Source organism: Alligator mississippiensis, chromosome 1, assembly GCF_030867095.1.
Source record: "Alligator mississippiensis isolate rAllMis1 chromosome 1, rAllMis1, whole genome shotgun sequence".
NCBI classification, from domain to species: Eukaryota; Metazoa; Chordata; order Crocodylia; family Alligatoridae; genus Alligator; species Alligator mississippiensis.
In genome coordinates this window covers 419,309,948-419,329,438 of record NC_081824.1, presented here as the reverse complement: position 1 = coordinate 419,329,438, position 19,491 = coordinate 419,309,948, and the positions used below count along the sequence as shown (strand labels likewise).

The 19,491-nt window shown below is 42.0% G+C and overlaps 1 protein-coding gene across 2 annotated transcripts in view; it reads right to left on the bottom strand.

Annotated features, from left to right (window-relative positions):
* TRPC4 (transient receptor potential cation channel subfamily C member 4) overlaps positions 1-19,121 on the bottom strand; it is a 229,582-nt gene extending 210,461 nt beyond the window's left edge. The window contains exons 1-2 of one of the 2 annotated variants that reach the window (XM_059713815.1): positions 18,918-19,121; positions 12,574-12,645 (exon numbers count right to left, since the gene is read on the bottom strand). The gene's annotated coding sequence lies outside the window, so the exon portion shown is untranslated. The remainder of the gene's footprint in view (positions 1-12,573; positions 12,646-18,917) is intronic. The other variant, XM_006275347.4, reaches the window with a different exon arrangement.
* Positions 19,122-19,491: the final 370 nt, after the last annotated feature.

The following is a 19,491-nucleotide window of genomic DNA, read 5'->3' as shown; positions in this document are numbered from 1 at the left end:
GACTTCATCTAAAGATCAAACACTTTAAGATGTTATTGTTAGGCTTACATGAAATGTGATTAATGATTTGCTATGCTTTCAAGCTAGTGAAATGTTTTTTTCTACATAAAAACCTTGAAAAAAATAATTCTTTGTGGGTAATAAAGGAGAATATAATAGAAGATACAACTCAATCTTGACAAAGCTCCATTTGCTATGGGATTTAGGGTTAGGAAAGGACAAAAGCAGGTCTTCTTAGGTATCTGTCATAAACAGGAGAAGCCTTAGGGCTGTTGTAAATCTGAATATCAAGCAGCCTTTAGCTTTAAACAGCCATACCATCAGCTGGAAAATAGAACGTTCAGTCTGTCCCAAGGCATTTGTAAGTAGCCACTAAGATTAAATGTATATCTTCTTGGCAGTTTGAGTGGTGTAAATGGTCTACACTGATATCTAAATCTGGAACCAAAAACTCAAACATTCAGAATGTTTATCATGTGTGTTATACACAAAACATAAAGAATTTCCAAATGGTATACTGTATTTTGGCACATACAAAGCCAAAGAATGAAATACATGCCTTGTTTTTGAAAAGCAGAATGAAGAAAAAAAAAAAGATCTTTCCCTAGCAGCAGCTAGGGAGCTGAGCCTGCTCATTGTCCTGCTTCTTGAGAGTCTCAAGAAAATTTTACTTTTGATTTTGGCCAGCTAGCAACAGAAGTGTTCTTACTGTATCTTGTTTCTGATATACACGACAATTTCCAGGAGTTGTTACTCTTTTTGGGAAAAGATGCAAGAAAAATATGGCGTGTATGTGTGACATAACTCTTCCTGATGAATTATATATGATGTCTGATGAGTTACATATGAACATTCTAATTGTTTGAGTTGTTGGCATCAGTCCTTGACTCTAGCTGGTGTAATTTGCTCTATTCAACTTGTGAAAAGGGTCATACATTTAGCTTTAGTGGCTATCTACCAGTATAGCAGAAAATCATATAATATGATACATATGAACAGTCACAAAGCTTCCTCATGTGCATGGATGAGCTCTACCTGATTCAAAAGGTCTATGGACTGACAAGAGGTAAAGCACTGCTGGACCTGGTACTGGGCAAAGGGGATGATTTAGTCAGCGACCTAAGTAGTGAAGGAAAGCTGGAAGACAGTGACCATGAGCTGATCACTTTTACTATTCATCACAAAGCTGGCAAGTCAGTCAGCAATGCAGAAGTCCTCGATTTTAGGAAAGCTGACTGGTAAGCTCAGGAGACTTGTTGTCGAGGTCTTAAGGGATCATGACTCAACAGGGAGGGAAGTCCAAGATGAGAGGTTGCTCCTTAAGGAAGTGATTCTGAAAGCACAAGGGATGTTCATGCCATCTCGGAGGAAAGGTAGCAAAAGGGCACAGCAACCCGCTTGACTCAGCAAGGAATTTGTGGACCTCCTACGTCTAAAAAGAGAGGCTTATAAAGGATGGAAGACAGGAATCACCACTAAGGAGGAGTATTCTACACTGGCCTGTACCTGTAGAAAGTGAACCAGGAAAGCCAAGGCTGCAACTGAACTCCAACTGGCTACATGTATCAAGGCCAATAAGAAGTCCTTTTTCAGATATGTGAGGAGTTGGAAGAAAAGCAAGGGTAACAATGGACCTCTGGAAAACCAAATGGGACATCTGACAACTGACACCCAGGAAAAAGCCAATGTGGTTGATGGGTACTTCACATCGTTTTTTCACCAGCCTAAAGGAACTGCCCTGCCTAACATGATACAGGACAGCCAGGGTGAGGGTGAATTTATACTCAGCATAAGTGTAGACCTTATAAAGGAACACCTTGAGAGCCTGGGCACCTGACAGCTTGTACCCCCAAAGTACTTAAGGAGCTGTCAGACATCATAGCCCAGCCACTGGCAAGGATATTCAAGAACTTGTGGTGCTCAGGTGAAGTACCCAACGATTGGAAGAAAGTCAATGTGGTGCCTGTCTTCAACAAAGGGAGGAAAGTAGATCCAGGGAACTACAGGCCTATCAGCCTGACCTCAATCCCTGGAAAGATTTTAGAAAACATTATTAAAGATACCATTCTAGACATGCTGGCTGATGGCAAAATCCTGAGAGACAGCCAGCACGCGTTTGTTGCTGGTAGGTCCTGCCTGAACAATCTCATTTCCTTCTATGACCAAGTGACATATCACCTGGACAAGGGACAAGAGATTGACGTCATATATCTGGACTTTAAAAAAGCCTTTGATCAGGTGTCCCACGATTCCCTCATGGAAAAATTGGCCAAATGCGGCCTTGGCTTCATCATTGTCCGATGGCTGGAGAATTGGCTCCAAGGTTGGGCCTAGAGAGTGGTAGGCAATGGAAGTGAATGATAATGGCACTCCATGACCAGTGGTGTCCCCCAAGGCTCTATCCTTGGACCTATACTCTTTAACATCTTTATTAACAATGTGGACACTGGTGTCAGAGGCAGACTGACCAAGTTCACCGATGACATCAAACTGTGGGGTAGAGCATCCACATCCGAGGATAGGCTGGTGATCCAGGCTGACCTTGATAGGCTTAGAAAGTGGGAGGATAAAAACCTGATGACATTCAATACAGAAAAATGCAAGGTACTCCACCTCGGGGAAAAAAACCCGCAGCACGCTTATAGGTTCGGCAGTGCTACACTCGCTAACACCATGGCTGAAAGGGACTTGAGGGTCATGATTGACCATAAGATGAACATGAGCCACCAATGCAATGTTGCAGCTGGTAAAGTGAGTAAAACTCTGGCTTGCATCCATAGATGCTCCCCAAGCAAATCTCAGGATGTTATCCTCCCGCTGCACTCGGCCTTGGTGAGGCTGCAGCTGGAGTATTGCATCCAATTCTGGGCTCCACAATTCAAAAAGGATGTGGAGAAGCTTGAGAGAACCCAGAGAAAAGCCACACGCATGATCAGAGGGAAAAGAACAAGGCATTATGAAGAGAGGCTAAGACGCATGGGACTCTTCAGCCTGGAAAAGTGCAGGCTTGGGGTGACCTGGTGACAGCTTATAAGTATGTAAGGGGTGTGCATCAGGATCTGGGGAAACACCTGTTCACCAGAGTGCCCCACAGGATGACAAGGTCCAACAGCCACAAACTCCTGCAAGACCGTTTTAGGCTGGACATAAGGAAAAACTTCTTTACTGTCCGAGCCCCCAAGGCCTGGAATCAACTCCCTCCAGAGGTGGTGCAAGTACCTACTCTGAACACTTTTAAGAAACATTTGGACACTTAACTTGCTGGGATACTTTGATCCTAGCTGACTTCCTGCCTCTGGGGCAGGGGGCTGGACTCGATAATCTTCTGAGGTCTCTTCCAGCCCTAATGTCTATAAAATCTATGAAATATATAGGTATATGTAGATATGTAGACATACATTCTTCTCAGTTTGTACAAACATATACATTCAATAAATCATTTTAATAAAAGATATTCTATATTGTATATAAAACTTCGAAATTCTTAACCCTCTGTGTATCTTTCAAACAATTACTCCAATAAACATTTGTTGTAAAATGTGAAGAGAGTCTCTGGCTTACAGAACCAGCTTCTGACAATGTGTAATGGTCCCAACAGCTTTTACCATAGAATTATCTGGTATTTTATACGGAAAAACCCAAACTTAAACAAAAAAAAATCTTTATAACTCCTTAATAAGTTATTATCTCACCCATACATGGGTAATATGTTAGACATTTCTGTGTAACACCAGATTTTTGCTAGCACATAGAGATTTCTGGGACCAAATTTATTTGTTATGATCCACTTCCTTTGTAATGATGAATAGGGATCCACTCTGTAAACAGTGCTGTCTCCAAAAGGCTCTTGAGCATTTTGAAAATATTGTAAACAGGAGAGACTTGGAGAGGTATACCAAAATGATTGTAGCAATGAAGGAATTTTAGCCAGCTTTACTTTTGATTCTTATACCAAGAGAACTGTGCATGAATTCTTTTCAAGTGTTAAAACAATGACTATTTTATTTCCATAATTATTTGTGGTCTGTAGCAGGGGTTAGCCTGTGGGGCCACTGGATCTGGCTCTTGGAACTGGGGCTTCAATGGCATTTGATGCCTGGGGCTGTGTTCATTCCACTCTCCACTGAAGCTGAACAGGGTGACAGCAGCTTTCCCATGCCATGCTGCACCTGACCAGTGGGGAGAAGCAGCACCAGGGAGAAGCAGCAGTTGTAGCTAGGTCCTAGTTCTGGCCTGCCCAGGATACAAGTTAGGCCACTCTGACTTGCTGGCTTTGCTGCCACAAAACATTATTGATGATGGATCTCAAGGTATAGACAGCTCACCTAAGGTGGAATAGCTGACACGCAGAAAATCCCCACAATAACTGCCTGTGTGCTCACTCTTACCCTGTGGTATATTTAAGCAAAGATTATACCACTTAATCATACCAGTATAAGTCAAAATGGACCAGACCTTTCCATGTTGATACAGTTATTATATCAGTATAAAAGTGTTCAGATTGCTTATTCCTATATAGAAGGAGGAATAAGTTATACTGGGATATGGCACATTTATGCCATCTAATGGTATCCACATTAGAGGTTACACTGCCAAAATGATTTTGTTTAAAATATTGCCTGAAATAGTTACCACTGCAAAAGCTGTGTCTAGACAAGTTTCCAATTCAGAAAAAAAGGATCCTGATTTAAGAAAACCCTTAAGCCTGTACTTAAAATCCTTCACTTCAATAGGGCTACTACTGCACTAAGAATTAAGTTCGTACTTCAGTGCTTTGTTGAACTGGGACCTGAGAGTTTAGCACCTTGCTTGAGTAACAGCTGAATGCACACTGAGCTTAGAAAACTGGGCCCCAGAAGATTAAAAACTATAAAAATCGACCAATAATTTTAATAAGCGTAGAAACTGACTTGGCACCCAGATCTTTGTATAGACTACCCAAGCTGTATTCTTAAATGTTGATCTCATAGCAGTGTTGTCAAGTTTCAGAAGCAGTGAAATAAGTGCTGCTCTTGCATTGAAAAAAAAAGAGCCTACCTATAAAAATAATTTGAAGATAAAATGTAATGGAAAGCATACTTTTGTCTTTAATTAGGGCAAGGTTCAATTTCTTAAAAAGAGAGATCTATGCATTGCCACAGAAAACTGTTTTATGCAAAGCTGCCCAAGCTTTTGCAGTGCTGGTCCAGGTTGAATTCTTAGGGGACCAGATTATTATGAACAGATCTGACAAACAGAATAAAGTTTATAGACTAAATACATTTTAAAAGTATGAATAAATTACAAGACTTTGGCCCTGACTGTGCTCCATTTTACTGATTTAATGTCAGTGTAACTACTGTGGTTTCTTTGGAGTGGACAATTATGAGAGAGAGATACACAGACATACGCAAAGAAAGTGAGCATAAGAAGTGAGAAGAAGCAAGAGAGTGTGTGTATACATATCTATAAACAGCTGTTGAATTATGGAATAGAAACAAGAAACTGGTAGACCTTGAAATAATGTTCTACTCTCTATAAAACATTCTTTAATGTTATAATATTATTTACAGTATCAAAGAAAATTTCCCCCATATATCAAAATACATATCTTCAGTCCAAATTCATGAAAGTATCCCTTAAAGTCCTTAAGCACTTATTTAATTTTGAGCATTTGAGAAAATCCCATAGCCTTCGATGGGACTTCAATTTGTGCTTAAAGCTAATCATACGCTGATGTGATTTCCTGAATCAAGTCTTTTATTATAAAAATATTGGTAACATTACCCACTTATGAAGTGGGAAATCAGTTGTTTTTCATACAGCTCCCTTAAAAGGAAGCATGTATGTTACATAATGGAGTTTTTAATTAGCATCTTTCCTTAAATTTGAAGGGTTTAATAAGGCAAAAACATTTTTTTTAAATAACTTAAAATAAATCAAGGGAACACTAATGAAATAAGATAACTATAGACTTGCAAGTATTATATTCTATCTCTTTAGCATGTACCAAACTGCTATAATAATAAACACTCATGGCAGACATACAAGCACGTGTCAATTTTCTAGGTATCATCAAGAATTCTCTGTAATATGCACATGAGCAGCCCTATTGTAATTCAGTAGTAATACTCAAAGATGTCAGGCTTTTCAGCAGATGATTTATATATTAGAATAAAGACATTTGCTATTTTGTCTAGTTGTGGTTTTTATTTTGTTTTGCTTTTTTACATACCTTCATTTACTTGCCATATTAGAAACTAGGTTTTGAGTTTTTAGTTTTGACTAGGTGTACAATCCTTTCTACCTAGGTTGGAAGACTAGTGTGGAAGAAGCAGGGTAAACTATTGGGAAAGGTAGGACTCAACTGTAATCTTTCTGGACAATTAAGATGTTCTTCTAGGTCCAGCAATGGTAATGGTAAATTGGTAATGCCTTGTAGTATGATGGCTGTTTTTGCAGATTTACCATCTAATAAGCATCTTAGACATCTTGTTTACCGTCTCCTTACTGTACCAATATTCCTCACCCACATACAGGATAATATGTTCCAACTACATTCTGTGCTGTTATATGTGCCAAAATACAGTATATCATTTGGGAATTCTTAATGTTTTCTGTATTACATACATGAAGAGCATTCCAAATGTTTCAATTTTTGGTCTCAGTTCTAGATACCAGTATTTACCATTTACACCACTCAAACTGCCAAGAAGACATAAATTTAATCTTAGTGGCTACTTGCAAATGCCTGGAGCCAGACTGAAAGTTCTCTATTGAAATTAAGGGTTCATATGAAGGAGAGACAGGTGAGGTCTATTCCAGAATCTTTGGTGTGTCCCCAAAAAAGTAACAGAAAATGGAATTAGACCACAGGAACTCATGAACTATTTTTTGTGGTTGTCAGTAATAAAATAAATAAATGGAACAAATACAAGCCAGAGAATCAGACTATGCTCAGGACTCTTTGCACTGCTAAGGAAAAAGGAGTTAGATTCTAACCATAATGAGTCCATGCAGAACTCTTTATTGGTCTGAGCCCATCAGAATCAGCCCCTGAATCTTATGCCCAGCACCTCCACTCATTTGCAAAGGATGTCAGGAGAGAAAGGGGCATGTCATAATTTTCTCAGAGGCCTTTTCTCTTATAGGTCTTGGGTATGACTGTAAACTGCATCAGACTGGGGGGCCTGGTGACAACTTGGTGGGGCTACGAGTGGCAGGGTAGCTCCTATAAAATACCACAATGTTGCAACCTCTGCTCGCTGCAGCCGCTTTCGGGAGTGGAGCAGCTGCAGCGACTGACTGGCGCTTGCTTCCAGAAGTGGCCGCAGCCACTCACAGAAGTGGCTGCAGTGAGCTCAGCAATCAGCCATTCCAGGATTGCCCATGGGGGACCCCCACTCCAGATCACAGGATCGCCCGAGGGGGATCCCCCCCACCCTCCAGTCAGTGGGACTAGTTGCAGGGGGGGCACATGCCCCCCCCCCCTCCCCTGGCTAAGGCAGCACCAGTCACCCATGGTATAAGGAGCCTCAAAACCCTAGCCCCTACTGCTTTGCAGGTACTCCTTGGTCGGACAAAGTCTAAGGGACATCCCCTTGACAGAAACATGCCTTTACTGAGGTGTTGGGTAGCAGCAGTTCTTATCTGTTGCTCTCTGGCAGAACCTACAACCATTGAGGCCTCCAACATCTGGACTCAGTCTGGCTTTAGGATTCAGTCTCAGTGGTCTAAAGAGGGGATGGTAGGTTTTGGGCAACCTCCATTCCTCCATGCTCCTGCCTGGGTGTATGAGCTGAAGGTCTTGGTGTGATGGTCACAGGACTGCATACAAAGAGATTCATCAGGCATTTGACTAGACAGACCCTCTGATGAGTACACCATGATCCCGAAGATCAATGGTTGCCTACTATTCTCTTATGCTGGCACTGTACAAGCCACTACACCTTTGTGGAATGTCTGTCAGTGAAATAAGTTAGAATGATTTCTCAGTTTCTTTAATTCACACTGAAGCTGGCCTGGCACATGGTCTAAGAGATGTAACTGGTACCCTGACAGCTATTTTCCTCTCTTATACCCTGAGTAGAATTCAGATATAGGAGAGCTATGAGCCCTTAATCAGCAAACTTGTTGGAAGCATCACTGGAGAAGTACATCTTCAAAAGAATTTAGAGAAGCATTGCACATTAGAGGTTTAGTTATACACAAAGATATTGCAGCAATAAACATACCAAATACTACAGTGCTTTGATATTGTACAGTATTGCTGGCTTCAGGGCATAAACAAATATGTTCAAAGTGAAGACCACTAAGTTAAACAGCCATGAATTTCTATTTCTATGTAAGTCGAGAGACGAAAATATAACATTACAAGTACACTGAACTAAATTTAATTTCCTTTAGCAAAGGAAATATTGATTAGTATTAAAATCTGGAATCCTGGATTCTAACCCCTACTCTGTAAAGAATGATCTTGAGTTCTTCTGAGACTCAGCTTCCCTCATGGTAAAAAAAACAGTCATAAAATATAAGTGTAGTGAACTTTCATTGATTATCCTTGCACTCCAGGGTTCTTTTACTAAAAGATCTTTAAAATTGAGAAATGTAAAAGGTAATGTCTTTGGATAGCCTTTTTTGATATACATGACTAGCTAGGAGAGACAATTAGACTAGCAGCACTTTTCTATAGATATCGGTTCCGATTTTACACAAAGTCAAAGTATCCCTTCATAAAACATTTAGTTAGTGTTTGAGGCCTTCATGGGGAAAACATATGAACTTATATTTAAAATATGATAGTATACATGGGGTTTAAGGGTACAATTTTACTATTAAATATGTTCATTTAACACACACATACATACACACACACACAATGGAAACCTAAAGAATTTATAGAGTCTGATACTGCTGGTTGCCTGCAGCTCTGGTCAACCAAAATTATCATACAAAACAAAACAAAAAATATTTCTTATTATTTCAAATAAAATTGTTTTAGTATAAACAAACCTCAACTAGAATATTTTAGTTCTTCTCCAGCAGAATACAGACAAGGCATAAAAAGCAGTAAGCATTCAAGTTTGTCAAGAGGATTTATTTTGAAATGTTCTTCTAAGAACAAAAACAACTCCACTTGGATGGAGATTAAAACAAGGATACCATCACCTAAGAATTCATGTTCATAGTAATCTAATATTCAGTGGACTAAAATAAGTTATAAGAAAGACACTCTTGAGAGCATCTGCAAAGACTAAAAGTCAGTGAAATAAGTTCATACAAAATCTGAGCTGATAATGGGGAGAAGGGGATAAGACAGTTGATGTGGAAAAGTTTCAGACAGTCGGGGTGGGAGGGGAGGAAATCAGGAAAAAAAATTAAAAACCATACATATTCAGCTGTAATTATTGGGGGGGGGGGAAGGGGTTGGTGTTCAGGTTGTGAGAAAAAAGTCAACATTTTTTGGATGATGCATAGCCCATTGACTGGCCCTCTATAGAGTGGGGAATTTCACATGCTCTCCTAACATAAGTTTTAACTCATCCTCAAAGCAGATGACACACTGCTGGCACTCTTTTAGTCTTCTGCATTCAGAACCTTTTGCTTCCAAGGCCAAATCTGTACACAAAGGGTGTTTTCACATATGCAGGTACAGGATTGATCAAGTGCTTCACAAGAGAACAGAACTCTATTATTGGGTATGGACTTCACTTTCCTTTGAAACAGTTGGTGCAGAAATCCCTTTCCAAAGCCTTTGAGGATGTGTCAGCAAAAATGCTCTTGTCTCTGTACACAATATGCCCACAAATGAACATTCCACAACTGCTACTGATTCCATTCCTCTATTCAGAATTTAAGAAGAACTGTCTACCTTTTAAGGACATGGTAGTATCTAATCTATGAATAATCAAATATTTGCTTACAAGCAGCTACTTAGTGTATAACAATTTTGTTTCCAGAACAAATTACTAAGTATCTATAATAAATTAAATGTAGAAGAGACTTGAATTGTCTGAGAAAAAACTGGAATTATCACAGTAAAGCTGGTGGTATCTGCTTGGTATAGTACACTTAGATCAGACACTATTCTTCTAATCTGCTAAAGATAATCTGCATGCTAAGTAAGGAACACATTTAAACTGCCATCTCTCAAAGTGGATAATCAATGTTCCTGTTTTCACCAGGAGTGGCAGATGCAATACAGTAAAACAAAGCAAAAAAACCCCAAAAACCCTCATTCTGTCTCACTCTGAAAAACAAATAGCTGTATATACTGTTCACATCTCATCCAGTGCTTTCACATCATAACCTTATGAAAATACATCTTGACTAAGTGATGTTTAAGGAGAAACATCAAAGTTTCCAGCCAAAAACATGTAGTTTCCACGTCAGCAACGTCACAACACCTTAGCTATGTGTCATACAGGGGAATAGTAAAACTGATCCCAGCTGCCCAGCTACCCAGAATCCCTTGCATATAAAGGCAGCATCACATCAATGTCACTGCATGAACTGCACAAGAACATGCCAGTGGCTATGCACAATATGTGAATCTGTCAGTCCTCTAGCAGTGCTTTCCACCAATTTTAATGTATAAGATGGATGATAGATTGGACAATTGAACCTATAAAAATCTCCCTTGCACTTATCAAGGGTGACATCAAGCACTTGATCTTCTTAATGATATCTGCTTCAAAAGCTCTAGGTAGTGAAACTAGATTGTATGCAGAGTGGTTGACAACTTGTCAAAAGTGGATATGAAACATGCAACTGGAACTTTATGTAACTTCTGAATTCATTCCCAGTTGGCACAGTGGCCAGAGCTATGTTCTTTATTAACATTTAGCCAAATGATAATGACCTTTTCTCTTAGATGTTGCCATTGAATTCTCAGCTGTTCCCATGAAATTAAAGTTGGAGATCACTTGACATCTACAGCAAGTACAGACTGTGGTCACTTGCCTCCTTAGAAGTACTGAGCACAAACAGTACATGACAGGATTTATCATGGCTTCTTTGCTTCTGGTTGTAATTCAGACTGCTGACCTAGTTCTTTGATGATCTGAATATATTTTCCCACCAAACAATCCTGTTATTGTGATGACCAGAACCTTGGTGGTACCCTTGTCTCTCTGTTGTCCTCTCTCTGTGGCATATAGTAGATATTAGGGGGGGATAGCTTATGGCTATAATATGTGAAAGAGGCTGGAGTGGATGTTCTTATGGAGTCTTTTGGACATATAGTTGCCTATGAACAGAGGGGACTGAACTTGATGGCCTGGGAAGTCCCTTCTAAATCTGTTATGTTCTTTAAAACCCTATATGGTTTGGGTCTAACTTATCTACAAGTCCTCATTCCTATTTGTTCCTAGCTACTACCATGATGAGTGGGATGTCTAATATGTTTGCCTTTACAGACTCCAGATACTATTACGAAGAAGTGGTGGTCGGTTTCCCTGAATAGCCACTGACTGCAAAATTGACTACTTGTTGATTTGACAGTTTCTAGGTATATGAGGGTTCACAGACATCTGTCTTCCCAGGCTATTCTATGAGATCAGTGCACATAGTACAAGTCTTATTTTTATTTGATTCAAGAAAACAGACTTTATTAATTTTTTATTCTTACTTCTCTTTTCTGGAGGGGTGTAACAGGGAGCCTGGAGGTAACAGAGAGCCTGGGGCTCCTGTTACTTTAAGGGAGAAAATGCAGCAGAAGGAGCTCCAGGCAGCTAAATTGGGAGGAGGGGTACCTGCAGAAGGGAGCAACTGCAGCCTAGGAAGTCAGATACTCATTAAGATAGAGGGACCCACTTGATGCTAGTTAAAAGAGCACCTGACTGAAAGAGGGAAGAGTCCAGGGAACCTGGGTCCTGAAGCAGAAAGTCAGTATAGCCTTGAACTCTGTCCAGAGGAGCCCTTGCCACATCAGGCAGGTGAAGAGGGGGAAACTGGAGGCATGGCAGGTACTCCCAAGACACAGAGAGCCAGAGAGGGAAAAGGTGGCCTGGCAGTGGTATAATGGCCTGGGGGGTGGGGGGTGGGACACACACACACGGGATGACCTTGAGTTATTGCGATTGCTTGTATGTTTGTGTTTTAGTTAACTGGAGGTTTGGGTTGGGACTATCAGGGGTAGAGGAAGTGCCAGTGGTGCCCAGAGCAGGGCAGAGACAGGGCCAGGGGGCCGAGTACCCAGAGTAGGTGAATCAAGAGCTGGAGACCAGAAGCTAGGTCCAGCACATAGAACCTGGGCTACACAGCCCAGTGAGAGCAAGGGAGCAGAAACTGAAAAGGCTGAAGCCCAAGCAAGGGAGACTGATTAGATGACAACACCTGCAAGGCATGGGCACAACTGTAGGGGTGGTCAGAGGCCACGAAATTAACCCTTGAGGCTATTAGTGCATTGGAGTATGTACAGATTGGGAAGGTCCAACCAAACACCTGGGAGCCAGGATGGGGATCCACAGGAATTGGGAGAAACTCACAGACTAACAGAAGACAAAGGCTCGCTCTGGAACCTGGGAGCAGCCTTCCTTTTTGGTAACCAATAATAACATCAAGGCATGGCAGGTAGGAGAAGAGGGAGGATACCTTAGAGGCCCAAGCAGGGCAGGAGCTGCGTGGCCAACTGGGGACATCACGGCCACCCCTGGGGCTCAGCACCTGTTAAAGGGAACACTGATATTTAAAAGTTTTATCTTTGGTGTTACAAAAAGGTCCAACTTTCCTCATTTATACAGTCTTCTGTAAGCTTCTAAGGATGCATAAGATACATAAACTATAAGGGTTGGCCAGTTTTGAGTTATTCAAGGGCTGGGATGTTTATGAACAGAACACAGTGGTGCTTTTTCTCCTACTTCTTGGGATACCTCTAAAGTATGGTCTGAATAGCTCTCTATGAAAATTAAGCACAGAATATGTGAGAAAGAAAATGATAATGGAGGGTAAAAGAAGTATGAACAATGGCTGCAATTCCTATAGGATAGAATGGCTATTCAGGAGATAAGAAGAACTGAAGTATGAATAGCAAGCCTGGTCCTCAGCTGTCAAACAGTAGATTTTAATTCTCCAGGTCCTCCTCACTCACCCACAAAGAGCCCAATATTCTGGTTTTAGGTAACAGGAATCAGCTTAACCTAGTTGATGTGGACTAGAAATCTGCAGGGATAGAGACAGCTGTTGGTTTTGGAGGTGTTCCTTTTGCTAATTCAGAAGATTCATTATTGGCCTTGAAGATATTTGGCTTAAAAGTTGAAATAAAGCTGAAGCCTTACAGGGTCAAGACTGGACTATCCCTGACAAGATTAGAACATTAGATCAAATGATTTCTTACAGTGCTTTCCATCTTGTACCCAGCAGCACCTGTAAAAGGATTTAATGGGGTGGCAGGACTGACTGGGGAAACAGGTTATTTATTACGTGCCTGAAGGAGACAGCTGTCCCTGCAGAGGAGGGCAAAAGGTGACAGTGCCCACTGGTACAGAAGCTGGTACTAAGGGAGGGTGGCAGGAGCAGACCCCTTCTAAGTCCTTCTCTTTCTACAATTCCCACCACCCCAGTCTTTCCCTGAGGGGGTTGACTGCATCCCCTGCTGCTGAAGCTGCTGAGGTCTCTGCTCCTCCAGGACCCAGAATGCTGGGCCATTCCCTGTAGCCTCTCTCATCAGCTCCAGGAGTATGAGAGGAGTGGGAGAAGAGGCTGGGCTGAAAAAGCATGTGCCAGTGTCCACCTCCCATCTACCTGCAGCAGAGCGAGCCATTCTGAGCACTGAGATGGTTGTCACAAGGGCTGCCAGGGGACATTTTAGCACAGCTCCTTCTCCTGCTCCTTCCATATTCCCAGATCTGGTGGAGAGGATGCAGGGAGTGCTGCTGGGATGCTGGGGCAGGCACAGGGTCTCAGACATGTGAAGGAGCTAGCATTTGCCCCCTTTCATAGGATCTTGCATCCCAGGGTGCTGCAAAACCCTGCTTGAGAACCACTGTCATAGATCAGCCATTGCCATAGACAAGATCTGTACAGAAAACTGGTCTCCAGCACACACAAAACTGCAGAAAGTTCTTGAGCCAACAGTTGAATGGATAAGTCTCCCAAATATTTGAAGATCTAAGTAAAATTATTAAATCCCAAAAAATGTAAGGAGTTCCTTCTTCAAAGTTCCCCTTCAACATGGCTTAGCTTTGAAGAAATATGGAGGTACTCTGTGAAGTTCTTAGCGCACCTTTGGCACTATGTAAATAAGAAATTATTTCTGGTAAAAATTGGAAAAAGCACTTCAGGAATGTAAACAAAATAAAGTTTGAAAAGGCCGTGTTGCAAGGATAACTATGATCTGCTACAGTAGGTGTATTCGTTACTTTTCTTTTTGTACGCAGCCCACTGAAAATGTTTAATTGCCTTGTTATTTTTTGCTGTGCAGAGCAATTACCTCCCATTTTCATGCTTTCCTATCTTGCCAGTTTGAAATTGTATTTGACAGAAAGTTAATGTACCTAGAAAGAATTTATGCCGGTATATCTGTTTGTCTATCTGTCCATTTGTTTGCGACAAAGAAGAGTTTGAATTCATTAGCCTTCCTTGATTTGTCTAGAAATAGCATTTCTTAATGAGCACTAGGGAACTGACACCATTAATGTTGATGTTGTATAATAGCAATCACTTTCAGTCGGAGGTAAGGATAGTCTGTCTTTCATCTGCCTCAGTGGACCTACAGGTTTTAAAATAGATTTATAAACCATCTTTTGATGCAAAACATGGTTACAATGCCAAAGTTTCGTCTCTAAATCAAATCTTCTTGTTCTGTAATCATTTAAAACCTTACAACTGATAAAGCAGACATATAGTAAATAATCACAAATCTGATTTGACTCCTAAATGACATCAGCAGATATAACGTATCTCTGACAGTAAATAAAGTCATTATATGTTCTTTTCTGAGGAGAATTATATTGTAAAGGCTTTCTTTTTTCTTGCTCGCTTTGTCTTGATATGTGCTATAATGAAGCCTTTTCCAGCTGCTTCCATATTCTCCTTTCAGGTCTAGTACAAGTCAAGTCTGTTTGTTTAACTCTCATACTGAAAAGAAATATGGTCCTTAAGAGCACAGGCCTTAATATCAGGCAGATGTTGAATAGGTTTTCCCTTGCTGTTTAGTTAATGTATTCAAATCCTGACCTGTTGCACCACTTTCACACCTCCAGGCCTGAAAAGAGGCTGCCGAACTGGAGAGTATTCAGGTGATGGAGACAAATCTCCTCAGGTGCTTCATAAGCAGGGATCCAGATTTTCTCTGATTTAAAAAAAAATCCCCAATTTTTGGTTTAAAAAAGTGTAACCCCAAAACCACATTTTTTTCATGATTTAAATGAAATACCACTAATACATAGATGTATGTAATGTATAGTGGTGTTTCATTTTAAATCATGGAAATATGTGGATTTGGGGTTCCTTTTTTTTAACCAAAAATTGGGGATTATTTAAATCAGAGAAAACCAGGATCTCTGTTCATAAGGCATTCAGAATCCATTTTGTCACTCACGAGAGTATTTAAACAACTGGTTCAGGAGGCGAAAGGCTAGTGCTTTATCCAACTGTACCATGTTGCTTCCACTATGGGTCCCCTCCAACACATACTTCATAGGTTGGCTCTTGTGGAGAATGGTATTACATGCTGATCATATAGGTTGATCAGCCTCATATTTTCACTTTGTCATATTCAAAATGAAGGGCAAAATTGGGTGTGCCTATGACCCCCATGGATTTCACCTGTCAGTGTTATTTTCATAGATTCATAGATGTTAGGGTCGGAAAGGACCTCAACAGATCATCGAGTCCAACCCCCTGCATAGGCAGGAAAGAGTGCTGGGTCTAGATGACCCCAGAGAGACGCTTATCTAACCTCCTCTTGAAGACCCCCAGGGTAGGGGAGAGCACCACCTCCCTTGGGAGCCCATTCCAGACCTTGGAACCTTTCCTAATATCTAACCTCAACTTCCCTTGCTGCAACTTGAAACCATTGGTCCTCGTTCTGTTATCTGTCACCACTGAGAGCAATCTAGCTCCATCCTCTTTGAAATGCCCTTCAGGTAATTGAAGGCTGCTATTTAATCTCCCCTCAGTCTTCTCGTCTCTCCTCAGAAGTTATGTGCCCCATATCTCTCTAACTATTTTCACTGTCCTCCACTGGACTCTCCAATTTGTCTACATCCTTTATGTAGCTGGGGGAGGGGGAGATGTGCAAAATGACACAATACTCCAGATATGGCCTCACCAGTGCCAAATTGAAGGGAATAATTGTTTCCCTTGATCTGCTGGCAACGCTCCTACCAATGCAGCCCAGTAAGCCTTCTTTCTGGAGGTTTTTTTTTTTTTTTTTAAAGGACAGTGGCTACTAAAAACAAAAATAATGAGTGTGGATGGAGCTGAATTTAAGACTGGCATATTTATCTTGTAATGGTCTTTTGAGACAATCTATGGTGTTTGAGAATCTGAGCAAGAAAACAAAAGTAAGAGAAAAGGCTAGAGTCCTATCCTGTAGCCATAACAGAGTTTTGCTGTTAAATTAAATTATTAAATGAAGCTTGTCTGTTATAACTTAGTGCTGAAACTAAGTCCCGTGCTGATGTTTGCCTGAATAAGGATTGGGATGAGGCCCTGGGAGCTACCCATCTTTCTTAGATATATCAAAGGAATCTATCATTGTAATGTCTAGCTGATCTTCCTTTACAGGAGGCTGTTTGCTCTGGGGGGCAGAGTTTAATTATAGGAAATCTGGATGTTTTGCCTATGTAACTTTGTGTAAACTATCCAAATCTAACCTTTGGATAAATTTATCCTTGCAGATAAATGTGTAGGTGCTAAAATAATTGGAGTGTGTAAATATCTCATTAAGCAAACTCTACTATTGACATTTCATTTTCTATTAGAGTACAGAAGCTACAGAACTCATTTTCTATTAAAATTATTCTATGTATACATGCTATATTCTACAGGCAATCTGTGGATGTATCTCTCCGAATAAAACCAGATGTTAACCCATTACACTCTTGTGTGAAAATAGTGTCACCTCCCTGTTTATTAGCACTCATTTACATTTTTGATAAGTGCCTAATAGAAGGAAGCATTTTGAATAATATTGGAAGAGCATTTTCATTAACTTCTAGCAAGAAGATGTTTTCATACAAGAGGAACTGTAGCTATCTCATTTAGGAGGCACATTTTGATAAATATAAAATGTTGGTTGCCATGCTAACGGAGGATCAGTCAGTTGGGTCCAGTGAAACAAAAGAATGTTAGTGACACTGCCTTGCAAAAATATAATGCTAACAGAACAGCAAAGCTGTAGGTCTTGCCAACTGTACTGATTTTTACCAATCTATCCTTTTCTAGTGTATCTTTCGTGGCAGCATTTAAGGCTCAGAACATCAAGTGCTTCTTTTCAACAGGATTATAACTTCTTGTAATATAGCCAAAATATTTTGGGGGTTGGAATTATAAATCCAATGCACAGATGAATCTTTCAGGCAGTTTGTTTACCACAGGAGTCATTCAAGGGCTCATTTCAGGAGGTGCATTTGCCATCAACATCACACTTCTCCTTTTCTGGGATTTTATTTCTGCCTTCTGTAGACTTGTGCAACAGCAGGAATGAGTAGGGGGGGATTTAAATTTCAACACCTGACACTTTAGAAATGAAAGACGCAAGATCCTGCCTTGTATTTGGCACAGACAGCGTGTAGCTCTTCCCAAATCAACTTTCCTGTGCAAAGGTGAGAAACAACATCGAAGGCGACAGGGCACAAGGGAAGAGAGAACCTTGCTGCCAGGGAGGGAAAGCCTCAAAGAGAGATCAGAGGAGAGAAGCAGTGTTTCAAGGAAGTAACTCATACTATCCTACAGCAAGTTGTTAGCAAAGGTAAAGAAAGAAAAATCACCAGCCTGCAAAGTCAGTGCTTGATGGCAAATGGCTTTCTAATTAACTCCACGGTGTGGTCCCCGGGCTTTTACTTGATAAACGATGAGGAGGACACAAGCCACTTAGCCTTTCCTACAGGAGAGTGAGTGTCACTGGACTGATGAATTATCGTTTCTCCAAAGTTCAGCCTGCCTCAGAAAGAACCTGTCATGCCAGCTGCTTTTAAAGACAGCCGGCTGAAATTTCTAGGGCATGGGGACTTGAGATATTTCAGCTGAACACTATCCTTGATCTACACTCTAAGATTATTCTTGGGAGGGGAGGGGGGCAACCATTTTCCTTCCCATGGATGCCTTGCTGAGAGCTGTCTAATGCAGCACAATGCTCCAAAAAATCAAAAGGGGGGAGGATGGGGTATTTCAATGACATTCACCACTCTTTAACAGCCACAGAGAACCCCCTGAGCTGCAGAAGGACCCTCAGTAGCTGTCACTTCGCTGCCTCCTCTCCCCTAAAGGCATGATAGCCAGCGTAACACCCACACCGGCTCCTACCCTCTTCAGCACACTCCCTGTTCTTTCCTGAAAGCAAATCTCCACGGGTTTACATTAAGCATCGCAGCTCCCAACACCTAGGAAATCCATCAGCCATTTCTGAGGCGTTTGAGGGGGAAAAAAAAATCTCTGGTTTCCCTCCAATCCCTCGCCCCACCCCTTCCCTCCAGTTTCCCCCCAGTTATCCTGCAGGTGTCAGACTTTTGCCAGCAATAACGCCGAAGGATGGCACTTTCAACGATTTGCCATAAAAGCCGACGCTTCTTATATTTTTTAAAAAAAAGGGACCTTCATGCAGTTGAAAGCGGGGTCCAAGAGGGTGCAAAAAACCACCCAAACCCTGCAAGACAAATGTTACGCCTTGATCTGTGCCTAAGTTGGAAGATTCCTCCCCCTCGGTGACTTCTCCTAGGAGTGAAATCAAAGGTAGGGGAAGGGAAATCTGCCAAAGTTGGGCGACAACTTACTTGGTTTAGATGCACGCGTTGCTAGCCAGCGGGTGGGGGGCGAGGATCTGCTTTCCCTCCAGCTGTTAGCAGATCACATTCTCTCGGGGGTGAGCCCTGGGCAACTCCCTGTGCAAATTAAATCCACTGCGGATCGCTCCGTGCTCGCCCGGGTGGCCCATCTCGACTTTATCCTCATCATGTCTCACATGCAGCGCCGCGCGCCCGGCCGCCCAGCGCCGCCGCCGCCGCCGAGTGCCCGCTTCTGCGCCCGCCCGCGGCGGCTGCCCGGCAACCCCATGCCCAGGGCGAGAAGTAGCGAGTCCGGCTGGGGCGCAGCCCGCGGGCACCGGCGGGGATCAGCGCATCGCTCCAGCAAGCAAGCGCCCCCTGCCCGCAGGCGGGCCGGACCGGGCCGGCTGAATGAACTTGCGGCGTCCCCCCCAGCCGCGAGCTCTCGTCCTGCGGGCGGGCGGGCGGCAGCGCCGGAGGGGAGCACCTGGACGGGCTTTCTGCGCTGCCTGGCACTCTCCGCTCGCCCTCGCCAGCCTCTCTCGCTGTGTGGCTGAGCTGCTGGTCTCGCCCGCTTTATTTA